Source organism: Rhinoderma darwinii, chromosome 1 (assembly GCF_050947455.1).
Source record: "Rhinoderma darwinii isolate aRhiDar2 chromosome 1, aRhiDar2.hap1, whole genome shotgun sequence".
Taxonomy (NCBI): Eukaryota; Metazoa; Chordata; class Amphibia; order Anura; family Rhinodermatidae; genus Rhinoderma; species Rhinoderma darwinii.
Window position 1 is genome coordinate 558,475,920 of NC_134687.1, and position 21,049 is coordinate 558,496,968.

Consider the following 21,049-nt stretch of genomic DNA (forward strand, 5'->3'; position numbering starts at 1 on the left):
AGGGCAATGGTTGTATTACACAGCCGCAGCCCCTCTCTATAACGGCGGAGATCAGAGAAACCTCTCATCTCCTGAATGCTGCGATCAAAGCTGACTGCAGCATTCAGGGGAAAATGAGAAGGGGGGATGCCCCTGGATCGCATCACAGGGAATTCCCTGTGATGCGATTGAGGGGCATACCATATATGGGCAGACAGCCCAGGGTCCATTGAAGGACCCCAGGGCTGTCCTACCATATTTCCTGTTGTTAGGGCATACTGAGGTATGTCCTAACCACTGCCTGTGTACTATCAGTACACAGGCTAATGTATTGACATATAGATATAGGCCAGGACATTGAAGTTTAAAAATAAAGTAAAAACAAAGTAATGTTAAATAAAAAAAATACACATACACCTTTTTTACAATAAACATTAAAATAAGTCTCAATACATAAAACGTACACATAATCGGTATAGGCGCGTCCGTAATAACCTGCACAACTATTTTTTTGCATCATTTATGATGTGTACTCTGTAAAAAAATAAAATAAAAATTGCTTTCTATCACTTAGGCCCCATTCACACGACCGTGCCCGCAATCATGGCCCGCGATTGCGGGCACGGCCGGCCGCCGACTGCCACCCGCATTTTTGGGCCGTGCTCCCATACAAAGTATGGGAGCACGGCCCGCAAAATGCAAAAGAACGGACATGTTCCATAATTTTCGGAACATTTCTACGGCACGGACACCCATCCGTAGCGCTACGGAAATGTGTCCGCGCTCAATGAAAGTGAACGGGTCAATTTTTGCGGACCGCAATCGCGGTCCGCAAAAATGGAGGTTATTTACGGTCGTGTGCATGGGGCCTAATTGTGAGGCACAAGGTGCGATGATGAATTTAACCTCCATGTGCCTCACATTAATAGTAATTAACCCCATCATGTACCTTACATATTAACCCATTATGACTGAGAAACATGATGGGGTTAATTACTATTAATGTGAGGCACATTCAAAATTCATCACACCTCGTGCCTCACATTAGAAAACGAAAGAACTTTTTTTTAATATTATTACTGTTGGCAAAGTAAACGAAGTATCGGTATCGAAGTTCAAATTTTGGTATTGTGACATCCCTACACTGTGGGTCGCGTCCCCCTGAGGGTTCGTGTGAAGACCTCCGGAGCGTCGCGAGTCACTCACCGAGGTCCCGGTTCCATTCAATCCTGGAGCAAGGAGCTGACATCTCCTTGATCCAGCATTCACTGTGCCCTGAGCGGCTCGACGCAGGCAGGCGGGATGTAGCGACACCATCGCGCCTGCCTGCGCCGAGTCACTCATAGCACAAACCTGAGGCGAAGGATCCTCCACTCGACGTGGGAACGGGGACAGGTAAGTAATTATGCTATTTTTATATTATCCACATATGGGGGCAATATACTGTATGGGTAACTGATATTGCGGGGGGGGGGATTATACTGTATGGGGGGCTGATATGGGGAGCAATATACAGTATGGGGCTGTTATGGGGGGCATTATACTTTATGGGGCATTATACTGTGTGGGGGCAGCTATGGGAGCATTATACTGTGTGGGGGCATTATACTATGGGGGCTGTTGGGCAAGGGGTCTGGGCATAGGCGCGGGCAGGGGTCTGATTATGATGGTGGTGTTGGGGAGGGGTAGGTGGGCCCAAGCTGAATTCTTGCACCCGTGCCCATGAGCCTTTAGCTACGCCCCTGGCTGGAACGCTCGATTCCTCCAGTCCGCTTCTTATATTTCCCTCATATTCAGCATGAGCAGCCTTGCTTTGTGGCACTTACTTATTTTAATAGAAGCATTACAGCACGACTATCTGGGAAATTTAGCGCTGATTGCTTGTGGGAGACTTTTATTTTCTTAGAAAACCAACAGATATAGTGGACAACTGCCCTAAAAATGATTAAATTAATTAATGATAACAAAACGAGCCACACTCGGTGTACACCACCAATATAAATGTAACAATTATTATGGGGAAAGGGGAAAGAAGTAGAAATTGTGTGGCTCCAATGATTGAATTGTGGAAATAAAATAAAAAATGATTTATTAAAGAGGCTCTGTCACCAGATTTTGCAACCCCTATCTTCTATTGCAGCAGATAGGCGCTGCAATGTAGATTACAGTAACGTTTTTATTTTTTAAAAACGAGCATTTTTGGCCAAGTTATGACCATTTTTCTATTTATGCAAATGAGGCTTGCAAAAGTCCAAGTGGGCGTGTTTAAAGTAAAAATCCAAGTGGGCGTGTATTATGTGCGTACATCGGGGCGTTTTTGCTACTTTTACTAGCTGGGCGTTCTGACGAGAAGTATCATCCACTTCTCTTCAGAACGCCCAGCTTCTGGCAGTGCAGACACACAGCGTGTTCTCGAGAGATCACGCTGTGACGTCACTCACTTCCTGCCCCAGGTCCTGCATCGTGTTGGCCACATCGGCACCAGAGGCTACAGTTGATTCTGCAGCAGCATCAGCGTTTGCAGGTAAGTAGCTACATCGACTTACCTGCAAACGCCGATGCTGCTGCAGAATCAACTGTAGCCTCTGGTGCTGATGTGTCCTCGCTCGTCCGACACGATGCAGGACCTGTGAGTGACGTCACAGCGTGATCTCTCGAGAACACGGCTGTGTCTGCACTGCCAGAAGCTGGGCGTTCTGAAGAGAAGTGGATGATACTTCTCGTCAGAACGCCCAGCTAGTAAAAATAGTAAAAACGCCCCGATGTACGCACATAATACACGCCCACTTGGACTTTTACTTTAAACACTTTTGCAAGCCTCATTTGCATAAATACAAAAATGGTCATAACTTGGCCAAAAATGCTCGTTTTTTTAAAATAAAAACGTTACTGTAATCTACATTGCAGCGCCTATCTGCTGCAATAGCAGATGGGGGTTGCAAAATCTGGTGACAGAGCCTCTTTAAAGTAAGCAAATTATTAAAAAATCCAGTGTCAGTGATAGCAGATGTGCAGATGTCCCCTAACTCTGCACTAAGGATAATGTAGTCCAGATATTTAAATTGTCTCTGTAATTCCAAATAAACCCTGGTATAATTGAGTCCAATAATCGAGATTGTGCTACAAATGTGTGAATAGAGCAAAAGAGTGTACAGTGTCTATCTGCAACACAGTAATTACTATTGCATGCAAAATACATTTTTCCACATTGTATGTGATTCATTAAGCCGGGTCTTAATAATTCTAGTATAGTGCTTATGCCAATCAGAGAGCTTGAATGAATTAGGCCTCATTTCCGTTAGCGTATTTTACATCCGTGATACGCGCGTGAAAATTACGCGCGTCGCACGGACCTATGTAACTCAACCTATGTAACTCACGACATGTCCTATACTTGAGGGTTTTTTGCGCATCACGCACCCATTGAAGTCAATGGGTGCGTGAAAACCGCGCACGGCAAACGAACGCACTTCCGTGTCCCGCACGGGATTCGCGCTACAGTTGTTAAATAAATTAAGGAGAAAAAAAAGCACCACACTCATTGCAGTTTCTAAGCATCAAAACCACGTGTCATAAGGATGGCATATGCATGAAAATCACGCAGCCACGCACCAATCACACATGACACACGGAACTGCAACGCACGCAAAACGCACACGTTCGTGTGAATCTTGCCTTAAACAAAAATAGTCAATAGTGCCATCAGCAGAGATTACCCTGAGTGTATGTTCACACGGAGTGTTTTCAGCCGTTTTTTGGGCCGTAAACGTCCCAAAAAATGGCTTATTAATCGGAAGCAGAATGCCTCCAAACATCTGCCCATTGATTTCAATGAGAAAAAAGGCGTTCTATTCCGACGGAGCGTTTTTACGCAGCGAGTGGCTTAAAAAACGTCTGAAAATCAGGAGCTGTTTTCCCTTGAAAACAGCTCCTGATTTTCAGACTTTTTTGGGTTTGTGTCTGCACATACCCTGACAATGAAAGAGCACACTTAAATATTAGAGTGCCTTAAAAGGAAAAAGTACAATAAGCATATTAGAGAGAAGCACTATACCAGAATTATTAAGACCCAGCTTAATGAATCACATACAATGTGGAAAAATTTATTTTGCATGCAATAGTAGTGAATTAACCCATCATCTTCTGGCACAATTTGTAATACAATTTCTGTATTGCAACTTAGTGACCTATGTGTAAATTTCATTCACATTTGTAGCACAATCTCGATTATTGGACTCAATTGTCCCAGGGTTTATTTGGAGTTACAGAGACAATTTAAACATCTGGACTACATTGTCCTTAGTGCAGAGTTATTGGACATCTGCACATCTGCTATCACTGGCATTGGATTTTTTAATAATTTGCTTACTTTAATAAATAATTTTTAATTTTATTTCCACAATTCAATCATTGGAGCCACACAATTTCTATTTCTTTCCCCTTTCCCCATAATAATTGTTTTCTTAGAAAACCAAAATGCAGTTTTCTTGTATACCTTAGTGTTTTGACCCTAAGCTTTTGAACAGTAGTGTATACTACAAAAAAGTAAGTGTATGTTACAACTGCATACATTTTTGTAACTTTTAAAATGTATACAACGCCTTATACCACAAACACGTGCACAAAACGAGATGTGAACTGAACCTTATCTTGTACTGGTCCTGATGTACAGCCTGTATTAAAAGACAATTTTTGTAAAATTTCAGCAACACACAGCAGTTTTTCAATATCTGTCCCCCCAAAAATATTAAACCTCTTCCTTTTAGTTGAAAAATGGTGGTGCTTTTAATAGTCTGTGATTAAATACATTTTCCTTAAGAGACCCTACACTTTTATAATAAATTGATCATTTAAAAGAAAAAATGACATCAGTCAATGCAAAAGTTCACGTTTTGCTTTTTTTTCTGCCAAAACTGAAAATGGATCTAAAAAACAGGAGTCACCTTTCATTCATACTCCTATTTAGATCCGTCTGATTTGTGGCAAAAAAAAAAAAGAACTGCAATAAAATGCAACTGAACATTTACTGTCTAATCTAGTTGTAAAGCATAAACTTAGACCAAGCAGGCATAAAATGCGCCAAATTTATCATAATAATACAATGCTGTATCATAATATTGGTGCATCTTGTATGACCTGTTAGACACTTTTCTCTTCCTTATAACACTTTTTATGCCAGTTCTTTGGGGGCACATTGGCACATTTTAAGCCACATCCCTTTTTGGCCAGCCACACCCCTTTTCCACTTAACCACACCACCTATTCGGAACACCACCTATTTTAAAAAGTGTCTAGTGAGGTGCAAACATCAAAATTGCGCAAAACTGTGCTAATTTGCGCTAATATTTGGTACATTTTAAGATACTTTATAGATCCAGGCACAGTAGTAAATCTGTCTCTCTATTTGCAAGATATCTGCTTCCCGTGATTCAACATAAACTTTATTAGATCTGTATCTTGTAACCTGCCATGCACCTGTGTTATCATCACATGACCAGGAACGATTTTTTTTACTTCCACTGGAAGTAAACATTGGAAGTTCCTATTTAATGACAGCAAGAAGATCATTTAAAAAGGAAAAGGAATTGAGGAATTGATACAGAAAAAATTGATACAAAGAATTAAATTTAATTTTTTGAAACCCTAATATTTCTTTAAACGGTTATTCCCATCTAAGACATTTATGGCATGTCCACAGGATATGCCAGAAATGCCGGACAAATGCGGGTCCTAGATCTATCATCAGAACGCAGGACACCCGACCACTGTCCCGCCTGGTAAGGCAACCGCTGACTGCTATATTCATTCAAAGAATCAATGGAGAGGTGGCTGCGCATATTGATTCCTTTGATCCCTAAGGGAGTTCGGTAATCAGCCGAGCAAACAGGCTCTGCATTTTCCATAGCTGCCATAGTAATCAATGGAGAGAGCGGCTACATCTTAACTGATTTTTCTTGTGGGTTTGGCAGCCATGGGCCACCTCACCAGAGAAGGACCCACATCTATTAGACATTTATGGTTTATCCAGTAGATATGGCAGAAATGTCTTAGATGGGAATATTCCAAACCGCCGCCAAAAGATCTGTGGATTAATTTTTTTAAACATTTTTGCCAAGTGACTGGTAACCATTTTCAATACACAATTATTGGGAAAGGTTCCTGACATGCAGCATCATCATTGCTAGCTATGACTCTCCCAAAAGTCGTAGGCATTGTAAATGCTGATCAATTTTAGGTGTGCTCAATTAAATTTTATAATTTATCTTCAACCTTTTTATGCACACTGAGCAATTATTATTACAATTTCTCAGAAATGAATGAGCGCACATACCACCACATCCAAACCTCCCCGAACCAGAGGGAGTCAGATGACTTTCTTTTCTTGAAGACCCATTTCCGTAGCCTTTGTACTCGACACCTATACATGCGGCACACAGAGTAGCTGCTTTTTATTTTCACTAGGGTAGCCTCAATGACATAACTTGCCTTATATGGACAGTTACGTCCCTAGAGTTTACTTGGAGTAACCCATGAATGGAACCCTGACTGAAACAAACATATATTTCCGTTTGCATCACCGTTGATTTCAATAGTGATGGATCCGGTGCAAATGGTTTCCATTGTCTCCATTGTGCAAAGTTTACCTCGTTTTAACAGAAGCAATGCCGTACGACTAAGGTATTGCTTCCGTTCAAAAGACGGATCCATTGCACAACGGAGACAATCGTAAACCATTTGCACCGGATCTGAAATCAATGGTGATGCAAACGGAAACCTACGGTTTCTGTTTGTTTCAGTCAGGGTTCCGTCCATGGGTTCCCCTGATGGAAAGCTCTGACAGAACCCCCGAACGGAGCCCTGACGCAGATGCGAAGCCTAACATATTAGGGTCAGCCAATACTGACGTATAAAACAATATACATAATAATATGGGCTATATTTTATTGTTTTAATATTTGTAGTAAAAATAATGTTTGAACTTCTGGAATTTTGCATTCTGTGATTTAATAAGGTTTTACCACTACACTTAATGATCATTCATCAATTCCAGCAGGACTATTGTTTATAAGAAAGGTTTCTTTGATTCTACACAATCAATAATCAGATAACAACTATAACGTAAAATGTCCAACCCTTCTGTGATTTCCCTTTTTTGTTGTGTTTTACCAATAATGGTAGCTACAATGTGTAACATCCACTTATCAAGTCTTTAGGGGATTGGCGACCAGCCATATTTTGTACATTTGCTAAATAAGTTTAAATGGTGATCTCATGTTATCATGGTAATATTAGATTACATTTTTTATTTAATTATATTGTCTGAAAGTTAGAAAATATACTGTACTTATTTAAAGTGTAGAAGCTTTCAAAGACTTGAACCTCAAACATATTCAGCCCTAATGTACATGTTTTTCGATACGTGATGGGAGAAATGTTCTGTAATGAAGTGAATTACTTCAGCCATTTACTGTCACTCACTGTCTGATACCACAGAGCAATTTGGATAATACATGTTGACAATTCATCAACTACATATTAATAAGCTGAGATATTTGCATAGAATTCATTTATGAAAGAAATTCATGTAGCACATCAGCCTTGTCTTTATATTTTCAAAGAACAGCCTCCGTTGAAATGCTGCTAATAGTAATAGTAATAATAATAATACATATTTTTAATTGATATCATTATTGGCAAATAATGGTAAATATATGGTTACTATGTTTAAATAATTTCATAATAATAAGGCTATGTTCACACAGGGTATTTTGCAGGAGGAATATCTGCCTCAAAATTCCGTTTGGAAGCTTGAGGCAGATATTCCTCTCCCTGCCCGCCGATTTTCGCGGAGTTTTTCGCGCCGTTTTTTGCCCGCGGCCATTGAGCGCCGCGGGCATAAAACAGCGCGAAATACGCTTTCCCTGCCTCCCATTGAAATCAATGGGAGGCCAGAGGTGGAAGCGCCCGAATATAGGGCATGTCGCTTCTTTTCCCCGCGAGGCAGTTTTACTGCTCGCGGGAAAAAGACGCCGACGCCTCCCATTGAAATCAATGGGAGGCATTTTCGGGCCGTTTTTGCCGAGTTTTGCGACACGGTTTCCGCGTAAAAAAACTCGGCAAAATACCCCGTGTGAACATAGTACTGATGTTTGATAAACCCACTTTATCCTATAACTCCCATAAGTTGTACATTGTAAGGAAATAGTGTATTGGACTGAACACCAGATGAGGTGCAACTATCTAATATGCCCACCCCTGTCCTGATTCTGCCTCTAAGCAGAGATTGTTGAGGGACATCTTTTGGGGATGAACAGGGAGTGGCATACAGTGCTGTTACACCCTCCGATATGTCCTAATCAGGAAATATTTTATACCATAAGCCGGTTATTTTATATTTTATAATATTTTATATTTTATAGTATTTTATACCATAAGCCAGTTATTTTATATTTTATAGAAGGGCGTATAATTTGATTAATTCGCCCTCAAAGCCTCTGTTTTTTAACATTATCATTAAATAGATTTTTTTAGTGGTGCCGTGCTGCAGGAGGAAGCTCAGCCCCGCCGCCTCGTCACTGCCTGATCTTCCCCATCAGAACGGGGCGCAGCTTGTGAGTCTCTGCTTCCCTACGGAATTGGTGTTCTGTAGTGAAAAAAATTATACAGTACGGCACAGCAGTTCCGTGGGGAAGCAGAGACTCCTAGTATATAGCCACGCCGCCCTGTAGATACTACCCCTCCTTGTAGATTGCACCCTTCCTTGCAGATCGCGCCACCCCCCTGCAGATCGCGACCCCCATCCTGCAGATCGCGCCACCCCCCCTTGCAGATCGCGCCACCCCCCTTTGCAGATCACAGCACCCTCCTCTTGTAGATAGCGCCACTGTAGCTCCCACTAGTGTCAAAGTGTCAGCAACCTCTGGCCGGGGATTCAGCCCGTAGTGGCAGCGACAGTGGCGCTATCTACAAGAAGGATGGAGTGGGGTTCTGCGATCTACAAGGGGGGGTGGGAGTGCGATCTACAAGGGAGTGGGAGTGCGATCTACATGTGGGGGTGCGATCTACAAGGGAGGGTGTGGTGTTGTGTTGCGATCTACAAGTGGTGCTGTGATCTACAAGGGGGTGGAGGTGGTGCTGTTATCTACAAGGAGGGGGGGTTCGGGTGCTATCTGCAAGGCTGTGTGGCACTATATGGGGTGGTGGCACTGTTACTATATGTGGGTACTTCGTCACTATATGTGGGCCCCCGTCACTATATGGGGGCACTGTGGCACTATATGGGGCATTGTGGCACTATATGGGGCACTGTGGCAGTATATATGGGGGCAATGTGGCACTATATGGGGGCACTGTGGCAGTATATACGGGGGCACTGTGGCATTATAGCTTGGCACTGTGGCACTATATAGGGGCACTGTGGCACTATATAGGGGCACTGTGTCACTATATGGGGGCCCTGTGGCACTATATGGGGGCCCTGTAGCACTATATGGGGGCACTGTGGCACTATATGGAGGCACTGTGGCACTATATGGGGGCACTGTGTCACTATATAGGGGCACAGTGGCACTATATGGGGACATTGCGGCACTGTCTACATGGGCACTGTGGTGTTTTCAAGGGATTGGAATAAAAAAAAAACCTGACAAAGGAAATCCATTTGGAGACACTGATGCAAAATGGACATGAAAAACTGACAATTGATGAGTTTTTAATGGCCAGTTTTTTTCACTGTCCTGTGACTGTAGCCTAAATGACTGATGCCAGGAGTCTCGTTCACATGTACCGTGTTTGGGCCGGGATATCCGTTTAACACATGGACCGTTTTTCATGCATGGTCCAATCACGGTCATGTGAATCGGGCCTTAATGTCATTTATTTAAAACCCCATGGTGGGGCTGGTACTGCACAGAGTCCTGCTCAGACTTTAGACACTATAATGTTATCCCTCCCCAGAGTGCCCGCTCAGCGCTATCTGCCTGGCCCTTCTGCAATTTACATTGCTCTCGCCTACAATGTCAGAGACCGGCTGAGGTGGAGACTGGCAGAGCGGGATGTTAATTCACGCAGTGCATCATTGATTATAGATTCTGGTAGGCCTCATGCACACGACCGTAAAAACACCCGTTATTGCGGGTCGTAATTACGACACGCAATAACGGGCCCATAGACTTCTGTTAGCCACGGGTACCTTCCCGTTTTCTCACGGGAAGGTGCCCGTGCCGTAAAAAAAATAGAACATGTTCTATTTTTGTATTTTACGGGCCGTGCTGCTATACTTTATAATGGGAGCACGGCTCGGAAAAGCGGCCGGCTGCCCGTGGCCGGCCGTGCCCAGCCGTGCTTGTAATTACGAGCCGTAATTACGAGCACGGTCGTGTGCATGAGGCCTTAACCTGTTGCCTGCAGGGGAACACAGACGTTATAATTAATTAGATAAAGATTTCTCCAATTGTATTTCTGATAAAGTATTTGCAGAGGTTAAAAATTGTGAAGTTACATATAATTAAAATAGCAATATATGTTAAAAAGTTATTTATATAAAGAAAATAATTTATTAAATAATCTCTTGGTATTTTATTTTAGTTTATTTAACAGTAATAAGAAAATCGAGATTCAAATTGAAAATCACCCATAGGGTTGAAAAAAAATCTAGATTTTCGTTTTTTGGCAAAATCACCCAGCCCCATTTTATACTATTTTATACCATAAGCCAGTTATTTTATATTTTATACCATAAGCTAGTTATTTTATATTTTATAGTATTTTACACCATAAGCCAGTTATTTTATATTTCATACCATAAGCTAGTTATTTTATATTTTATACCATAAGCTAGTTATTTTATATGTTATACCATAAGCTAGTTATTTTATATTTTACACCATAAGCCAGTTATTTAATATTTTATACAATAAGCCAATTATTTTATATTTTATAGTATTTTATACCATAAGCCAGTTATTTTCAACCTTATTACCATGAAGGAACTGCTGAACAATTTTTCCACTGGCCAGACGGAGCTAGCTCCAGCTCCCGCCCTCTGTCTATTTATACCTGCCTTTCCTGTTCCTCCTTTGCTTGTGATTCTTTTCGTTTGGTTTCCTGGCCCTGCTGCAGCGTCTTGTACTATTGTCCTTGCTTCATATTGACCCCGGCTTGCTGACTACTCTCCTGCTCTGCGTTTGGTACCGCGTACACTCCTGGTTTGACTCGGCTTGTTTACTTCTCTTGTTGCTCACGGTGTTGCCGTGGGCAACTGCCCCTTTCTCCCCCTAGCTCTGTGTACCTTTGTCTGTTTGTCTGTCCTGCACTTATTGAGCGTAGGTACTGTCGCCCAGTTGTACCCCGTCGCCTAGTGCGGGTCGTTGCAAGTAGGCAGGGACTGAGTGGCGGGTAGATTAGGGCTCACTTGTCTGTCTCCCCACCCCCCGTCATTACAATAATGGGTTAAATAATGATGTATTTTAAAAGTTCAGACTTTTACGGACGCGGCGATACCAATTATGTTTATTTATTTTATTTTTTTACTATGCTCTAGGTGGAAAATTGGAAAAGGTTTTTTTTTAAACTTTTAATATTTATTTATTTTTTACACAAAAAAAAAAACTTTAACTCATTCTTACTTTTTTTATTAGTCCCCCTAGGGGACTTCAACCAGCGATCGTCAGATCGCTTGCATGAAATACTTCAATACTAATGTATTGCAGTATATCGTGATTCTGACTATTAAGCCCTGTATTAAGGCTGTACAGGCTTAATAGGTGTACATAGATGGCGGACCTGGGGGCCTTCATTAGGCCCCAGGCAGCCGTAGCAACCATCGCCCCCCCCCCCGCGATTGCATTGCGGGGGTCGCGATGAACTGTTAGAGGGGGTCGCCCACCTCTTTCTAATGATTTAAATGCTGCGGTCTCTGTTGACCGGGCATTTAACGAGTTAAACTAGCGGGATCGCGCTCGAGCGCGATGCCGCTAGTTACTCGAGGTGTCGGTTGTTATAGCCGACGCCGGCATCATATGAAGCAGGTTCACTCCATGAGCCCGCTCCATACTTCCCCTACCCGACTTTGGTGTATGGATACGTCAAATGTCGGGAAAGGGTTAAATTTTTGTTAAAATAAGCCTATATTTATAACACAAGAATATGTAATACACATTTTATTGAGTAAGCAGACAAGAATAGGTTTTATATCTGCGTTATATAAAATAATGTTGAATTTTTTTCTATAAAACACATTTTCACAAGAGAAAGAATAGATGGGTTAAAGAGGCTCTGTCACCAGATTTTGCAACCCCTATCTGCTATTGCAGCAGATAGGCGCTGCAATGTAGATTACAGTAACGTTTTTATTTTTAAAAAACGAGCATTTTTGGCCAAGTTATGGCCATTTTTGTATTTATGCAAATGAGGCTTGCAAAAGTACAACTGGGCGTGTTGAAAAGTAAAAGTACAACTGGGCGTGTATTATGTGCGTACATCGGGGCGTGTTTACTACTTTTACTAGCTGGGCGTTGTGTATAGAAGTATCATCCACTTCTCTTAAGAACGCCCAGCTTCTGGCAGTGCAGAACTGTGACGTCACTCACAGGTCCTGCATCGTGTCGGCCACATCGGCACCAGAGGCTACAGTTGATTCTGCAGCAGCATCAGCGTTTGCAGGTAAGTAGCTACATCGATTTACCTGCAAACGCCGATGCTGCTGCAGAATCATCTGTAGCCTCTGGTGCCGGCTCGTCTGACACGATGCAGGACCTGGGGAAGTGACGTCACAGCGTGATCTCTCGAGAACACGGCTGTGTGTCTGTCACTGCCAGAAGCTGGGCGTTCTGAAGAGGGGATGATACTTCTCGTCAGAAAGCCCAGCTAGTAAAAGTAGTAAACACGCCCCGATGTACGCACCTAATACACGCCCAGTTGTACTTTTACTTTTCAACACGCCCAGTTGTACTTTTGCAAGCCTCATTTGCATAAATACAAAAATGGCCATAACTTGGCCAAAAATGCTCGTTTTTTAAAAATAAAAACGTTACTGTAATCTACATTGCAGCGCCTATCTGCTGCAATAGCAGATAGGGGTTGCAAAATCTGGTGACAGAGCCTCTTTAAGGAATTATAGGAAAAGTTGGAGTTTATACTGGAAAAACATCTACAGGAGCACCATGTATGTTTTTTCAATAATCACATTTTTATTTTAAAGATTTTTCAAATACAAAAGATATAAGCAAATATGTTCATATCAACATACATACAAAGCAATAACAGTGTCATTACAAATACAGGTAATACCGGCAAAGAAATGCGTGTTTCCTTCATTCAGTAGTCAAACATATATTAAGTGGTTCATATGATGTGAAACAAGTATTAGAATGTGGTAAATATAAGAGCAAAGAAAGGAAAGAAGGGGGTGGGGACTTCAGGGGGAAGATGTAGAATTCATGGGTTAAGCAGAGCATAGAGATGAGAACAGTATATAGTGTTAGGTACATGAGGGGGGAAGAAAGAATGGACTGTAGGGAAGAAAGAGGTCAGTCGCGTTACCAGATGGAAGGTGTGACCCTAATCGGGTCATGCGAGCCGGACTGAAAAGGGAGTTGGCGTTCAACTCAACCAAGTAGCAAATTGTGGACCAGATTTGAAGGAGGACCATGCAAGCCAGAGGGACATAATTCAATCAGAGTGATCCCAGTCCTCTGAAAATAGAGATTCCATTCTACTGTATAGAGAAGGTCCATCTCGACCACCCATTCCCTAATTGTGGCAGGTTCAGTGAACTTCCAGTGTCTAGGGATGACAGTTCGGGCCGCAGTCAAGAAGTGTCTCAGAAGACCCATCTTTATGCTTGGCAGAGGGCCAGGGATCAGAGATAAAAGACCTATCTGAGAAGTTGGTACGATAGGAGATTTATAGACTGATACATAAATGTCCAAAATAGCTTTGCAGAAAGTCTGCAACACAGGGCATGACCACCAAATATCAAACATCGCTCCGGTCTCTATACCACAACGCCAACATGTGTCAGACGCATCAGGGTATATCCTGTGTAAAATCTGGGGGAATCGGGGTACCACCTATGTTTGATTAAATTCTGCACATTGTGTATCACAGTTTACGTGTAATCATGCATTATATTGTATCCAAAGTTCTTAACCCCATAAGGACCAGGCCTATTTTAGCCTTAAAGGGGTTTTCCCATGAGAGACATTCATGACATATCCGCTGGATAAATGTCAGATAGGTGCAGATCCCAGAGGTGGGACCCAGGGGCGTAGCTAAAGGCTCATGGGCCCCGATGCAAAAGTTCTTATTGGGCCCCCCCCACAAACTTCTCATGGCCGACGGTCCGCAGCTTTCAGCTGCATCGCTGGGTCTCCTAAGTGACCCAACAATGCAGCACTAGCAGCCAGGAGCGTCACTAAGGCTGGGTTCACAGACCCGTTTTAGCCCCGAATTACGTCCGAAAATGCGGCTCAAAAGCGTTGGCAAACATCTGCCCATTCATTTGAATGGGCTTTACGATGTTCTGTGCCGACGGTCATTTTTTTTACGCGCCGCTGTCAAAAGGCGGCGCGTAAAAAAGACGCCCGCGTCAAAGAAGTGCCTGTCACTTCTTCAGACGTAAATGGAGCCGTTTTCCATGGACTCCATGGAAAAACTGCTCCAATTACGTCCGTAATGGACGCAGCGAAAGACGCCTGCACATGCCTTTACAGCTGAAATTACGGTGCTGTTTTCTCCTGAAAACAGCACCGTAATTTCAGCCGTAACGGATGCTGCCATGTGAACATACCCTCAGGGCTTAATATGTCAGGGGAAATAGCCCCAATACATGTGTCCGCCCAAAAAAAAATGTGTGTATAGGAGATAGCATAGCATATCTATAGAACTACGACCCTATAAACTATGGATAGGATTACATACATTGGCTCAGCAGACAGTATCACACATGATAGGATTAGATACAGTGACTGAGCAGACAGTATCACACATGATAGGATTAGATGCAGTGGCCCAGCAGACAGTATCACACATGATAGGATTAGATACAATGACTCAGCAGACAGTATCACACCTGATAGGATTAGATACAGTGGCTCAGCAGACAGTATCACACATGATAGGATTAGATACAGTGGCTCAGAAGGCAGTATCACACATGATAGGATTAGATACAGTGGCTCAGCAGACAGTATCACACATGATTGGATTAGATACAGTGGCTCAGCAGACAGTATCACACATGATAGGATTAGATACAGTGGCTCAGAAGGCAGAATCACACATGATAGGATTAGATACAGTGGCTCAGCAGACAGTATCACACATGATTGGATTAGATATAGGGCCCAGCAGACAGTATCACACATGATCGGATTAAATACAGGACTCAGCTCGCTGACATTGCGGCTCCAGCGCTGGACCCAGGAAAGGTAAGAATAATAATTTTGCTTCTTTATGTGTTACTGATTATTTTTGTGTGTTTGTGTTTTTTTACAGGTTCGGTTGTTGGACTTCGGATACGAGGACTTCAATGACGGCGTTTTTTTATTCTCAATAAAATGGTTAATGAGGTTTGTGCTTTTTTATTTCAATTAAATATTTTTTCTATGTGCTTGTATCTTTTTAAACTTTATTATCACCGCCTTAGTAATGGCCGCTGGATGATTGACAACCCACATTACTAAGGCGGGGCTTAATGTTAGCAGGTGCAGAGGCCAACACTAACCCCCTTTATTACCCCAGTAAACACCGTCACCAGGGGTACTGTGTAGAGCCAGGTACGAACCAGTACCCGACCATCTGTAGTAACGGCCAGGCACCGGGGTGGCCGCAGGCTGGTAGTATTAGGCTGAGGAAGGCCAAAAACAGTGGCACCTACCACCCTGGTAATGCTGCCTGCTGCTGCTGTGTTGCATCTGGCTGGTTATGAAAATTCGGGGGGGACCCGACATCGTTCTTTTTTTTTTTTTTTAAATGACGTGGGGTTCCCCCCATTTTTCATAACCAGCCAGATGCAATAAAGCAGCAGCAGCCTAGCATCACCAGGGTGGGAAGGGACACTCTTTTTGGCCTTTCCCCTCCTGATAATACCAGCCTGCGGCCACTCCAGTGGCCGACCATCACTACAGATGGTCGAGTACTGGATGGTACCCGACTCTTCCCAGCACCCCTGGTGGCGGTGGGTACCGGGGTAATAAAGGGGGTTAGTGTTAGCCTCATCACCAGCTAACACTAAGCCCCGCCTTAGCAATGGATGCTGTCAATCAGCCGGCGGCCATTACTAAGGCGGTAGTACTATAGTTTAAAAAAAAACACAATGACATAGAAAAAATATTTTATTGAAATAAAAAAAAAAACACACAACCCTCATTAACCATTTTATTGATAATAAAAAAAAAGCCGTCATCAAAGTAGTCCTGGAATCCGATGTAGTTCAACGACCGAACCTGTAAGAAAACACACAAAAAACACTGATTAGTAACACATGTGTTAGGCTTAGAAACAGGGCCCATGTGTGATACGGCCTGTGGGATCCTGTATCTAAGCCTACCACAAGGTAGGCTTAGATACAGAGTCCAGAAGACAGTAATCTTATACAGTATAAGATTACTGTGTGCTGGGGCCCTGTATCTTAACCTACAGTGTGGTATGCTTATATACAGGGCCCATCAGACAGGATCACACATGGGCCATGTATCTAAGCCTACCATGTGATTGGCTTAGATACAGGGCCCAGCAGACAGCATCACACAATCTGTGATTCTGTCTCATGGGCCCCCTAAGCCTGCTACATCGTAGGCTTAAAGGGGTTGTCCAGTCCCTAAACATTGATGGCCTATCATCAGGATAGGCCATCAATAGCTGATATGTCAGGGTCCGACTCCCGGGACCCGCCAATCAGCTATTTTGAAGGGGCCGCAGCACTCGTACCAGAGCTGCTTCCCCTTCATTTCACTACTCGCTCACACTGTGAATCGCCGACACCGATTCACAGTGTGACCGGAATGAAGGGGAGCAGCTCTCGTACGAGTGCTGCGGCCCCTTCAAAACAGCTGATTGGCGGGTCCCGGGAGTCGGACGCCGCCAGTCAGGGCTACTAATCTTACCTTCCTCTTCAGCCATGGCGGTAGTTCTGTCCTCTCGATGTTGTGCGCGACGCATAGCGCTGTGACGTCATACGCTGCTCACAGCACTTGACGTCAGGACCTCGACCTGCGATCCGGAACCAGGAAGGTAAGTACAGTCTGCAATTGCGACCGCTGCGACCCCCTATAGCTACGCCAGTGGTGGGACCCGTATCTATGTCCAGAACGGGGCCCCCTAAACCCTGTTCAGCCTCTCTGTGTTGCGGCTGAATGAGGTGAATTCCGACCATGAGAAAGGTTATACTGTCGTGAGTTACGAAAACAGCGTAGCTCGCATGCTGCGCTGCTTCCGTAACTGCGATTCACTACTATGTGGCCGGGAGTCAGTGAGATCAGACAAAGCTAGAACGGGGTTTAGGGCCCCCGTTCTAGAGATAGGTGCGGTTCCCAGAGGTGGGACCCACATCTATATGACATTTATGTCGACAATTTTTCAATTGCACAATCTTTGGGTGTAAATATTATATTGATTAACTTTTAGGGTATGTTCACACGGCAGCGTCCGTAACGGACGAAATTACGGGGTTGTTTTTCAGGAGAAAACAGCCCCGTAATTTCAGCCGTAACGGCATGTGCAGGCGCTTGAACGCCGCGTCCATTACGGACGTAACTGGAGCTGTTTTTCCATGGAGTCCATGGAAAACGGCTCCATTTACGTCTGAAGAAGTGACATGACACTTCTTTGGCACGGGCGTCTATTTACGCGCCGTCTTTTGACAGCGACGCATAAATATACGCCTCGTGTGAAGACAAACGTCAGCCCATTGCGTTCAATGGGCAGATGTTTGTCAACGCTTTCAAGCCGTAATTTCGGACGTAATTCGGGGGTTAATACGCCCGAATTACGTCCGTAAATAGGCCGTGTGAACATACCCTTATACATTTTTTAAGGAAGGAATTGAAAAAAAACAGCTATTCCAGCATTGTTTTTCGCGTTTCAAATTAACGCCGTTCTATGCGGTGTAAATAACATGTTAACTTTATTCTATGGGTCAGTATGTTTAGGGCAATACCAAATATGAATAGTTTTTATTATGTTTTGCTACTTTTGCACAATTAAAGTATTTTTAAACAAAAAATAATTGTTTTTGCATCACCACTCTCCAAGAACCATAACTTTTTATTTTGTCCATCAATGTAGCTATATGTGGGCTTGTTTTTTTGCTGGACGAGATGTAGTTTTCACTGGTATCGTTTTGGGGTACATGGGACTTATTGATAAACTTATATTTGTTGGTGGGTGAATGAGAAAAAAAAAGCATTTTTGCTGTGGTTTTAGTGTGTTTTTTTGTATGGCGTTCATCCAGAGGTTTAGTTAATAAGTTAACTTTATTATTTGAGTCGTTACCATTGTGGCGATACGGTGTGTGTGTGTGTGTGTGTGTGTGTGTGTGTGTGTGTGCGTGTGTGTGTGTGTTTTTGTTCCTTTTTTTACACTTCTAGTATATAAAACCACTTTTCATAGAAAAAAAAATAGGCATACAGCTAGGACAGGCCTGGGGGTCTTTATTAGGCCAACCGGCTGCCATGGGAACCCGTCGTCAATCACCGCGGCATTTAAGGGGATAAACGGCAGGGAATGGAGGTTTCTCCAATCCTTGCCGTTGCAGTAGGAACTCGGCTCTTATTCACAGCCATGCTCCCGCGGTGATCATAAAGGCAAAGTTTCTGTGCCCCCACGATCACAAAATACGTACATGCACGGTGGAATGCGCGAATGGCTGCCTTTCTATGCTGTGCATTTACATGATTCTGCGCCAAGGAGTTAAATAAGTGTTATTTTCTGATACGGTACTTCTGCCTGCTTGAAATGTTTACTACCTAATATCAGCCTCATTCACCTGCTCAGAAAATGTCTAAGGTTGCACAGAAACTGGATAGAGGTATTGCTATGGACTGGTAAGATCTTTGGCTGTGTGATTCCTGACAATTTAGTGCTGGGCATTTTAGGAGATTCAGATCCCCTTAGTAACAGATTTGCATTAATACACCTTAAATTGCTTTTGCAATTGTTGTTGTTGGCTCAATAATTATATGGTTAAATCCGTGTTTATTCAAATATTTAGAGTTACTAAATTGGTTCTTCAGCTCTGTATATACAACAGAAGAAAGAGCAGCTGATGTAGCCGGTTCCAGTGCTGTTAATATATCCGTTGATATATTGAATTGGATGAATGTAGAGATGGTCCAAGCTAAATTAAACAAAATAAATGTACACAAGGCCCCGGGACCAGATGGGTTACACCCTAGAGTTCTTAAAGAGCTTAGTTCAGTTATTTCTGTCCCCCTCTTCATAATATTTAGAGATTCTCTAGTGACTGGTATAGTGCCAATGGATTGGCGCAGGGCAAATGTGGTGCCTATTTTTAAAAAGGGCTCTAGGTCTTTCCCGGGTAATTATAGACCAGTAAGCTTAACATCCATTGTGGGGAAAATGTTTGAGGGGCTATTGAGGGACTATATACAGGATTATGTGACAAAAAATAGTATTATAAGTGACAGCCAGCACGGTTTTACCAAGGATAGAAGCTGTCAAACCAACCTGATTTGTTTTTATGAAGAGGTGAACAGAAGCCTAGGCAGAGGGGCCGCTGTGGATATAGTGTTTTTGTACTTTGCAAAGGCATTTGACACTGTCCCTCATAGGCATCTAATGGGTAAATTAAGGTGTAAAGGATCTTCCAGACACAGCTTCTGTGTCGACGCCCATAGGTAATCAGTCTGCACCTGCTTCTATGTCTGTGAGACTGACTCCATCTTCCACCACTCAGGATGGCAGGCTTAGGAGTGGGAGAGCCTGTCGCAGCCTGGCCGGATGGAGCTAGCTCCCGCCCTCTGTCTGTTTATACCTGCCTTTCCTGTTCCTCCTTTGCTTGTGATTCTTCTCTGCTGGTTTCCTGGCCCTGCTGCAGCTTCTTGAACTACTGACCCTCTGCTTGTTATTGACCTTGGCTTTCCTGACCACTCTTCTGCTCTGCGTTTTGTACCTCGCTCATCTCCTGGTTTGACTCGGCTCGTTCACATCGCTTGTTGCTCACGGTGTTCCCGTGGGCAACTTCCCCATTTTCCCGGCTTCTTTGTGCCCTTGTCTGTTTGTCTGTCGTGCACCTGTTGAGTGTAGGGACCTTCGCCCAGTTGTACCCCGTCGCCTAGGGCGGGTCGTTGCAGGTAGGCGGGGACTGAGTGGCGGGTGAATTGGGGCTCACCTGTCTGTCTCCCTACCCCCTCATTACATAAGGACTATAGGTTTAGAAAGTATCGTTTGTAATTGGACTGAGAATTGGCTTAAGGACCGTATCCAGAGAGTTGTGGTCAATAATTCCTACTCTGAATGGTCCCCGGTTATGAGTGGTGTACCCGAGGGTTCCGTGCTGGGACCACTATTATTTAACTTATTTATTAATGATATAGAGGATGGGATTAATAGCACTATTTCTATTTTTTCAGATGACACCAAGCTATGTAGTAATGAGCAGTCTATGGAAGATGTTGATGCAAGCGGATTTAAACAAACTGAGTGTTTGGGCGTCCACTTGGCAAGTGAGGTTTAATGTAGATAAATGTAAAGTTATGCACCTGGGTACGAACCACCTGCATGCATCATGTGTCCTAGGAGGAGCTACACTGGGGGAGTCACTTGTTGAGAAGGATCTGGGTGTACTTGTAAATCATAAACGAAATAACAGCATGCAATGTCAATCAGCTGCTTCAAAGGCCAGCAAGATATTGTCGTGTATTAAAATAGGCATGGACTCGCGGTACAGGGATGTAATATTACCACTTTACAAAGCATTAGTGAGGCCTCATCTAGAATATGCAGTTCAGTTCTGGGCTCCAGTTCATAGAAAAGATGCCCTGGAGTTAGAAAAAATACAAAGAAGAGCAACGAAGCTAATAAGGGGCATGGAGAATCTAAGTTATGA

The 21,049-nt window shown here is 43.3% G+C and overlaps 1 protein-coding gene across 1 annotated transcript in view; it reads left to right on the top strand.

The window, feature by feature from the left end:
• SV2C (synaptic vesicle glycoprotein 2C) overlaps nt 1–21,049 on the top strand; it is a 263,022-nt gene that overhangs the window by 56,906 nt on the left and 185,067 nt on the right.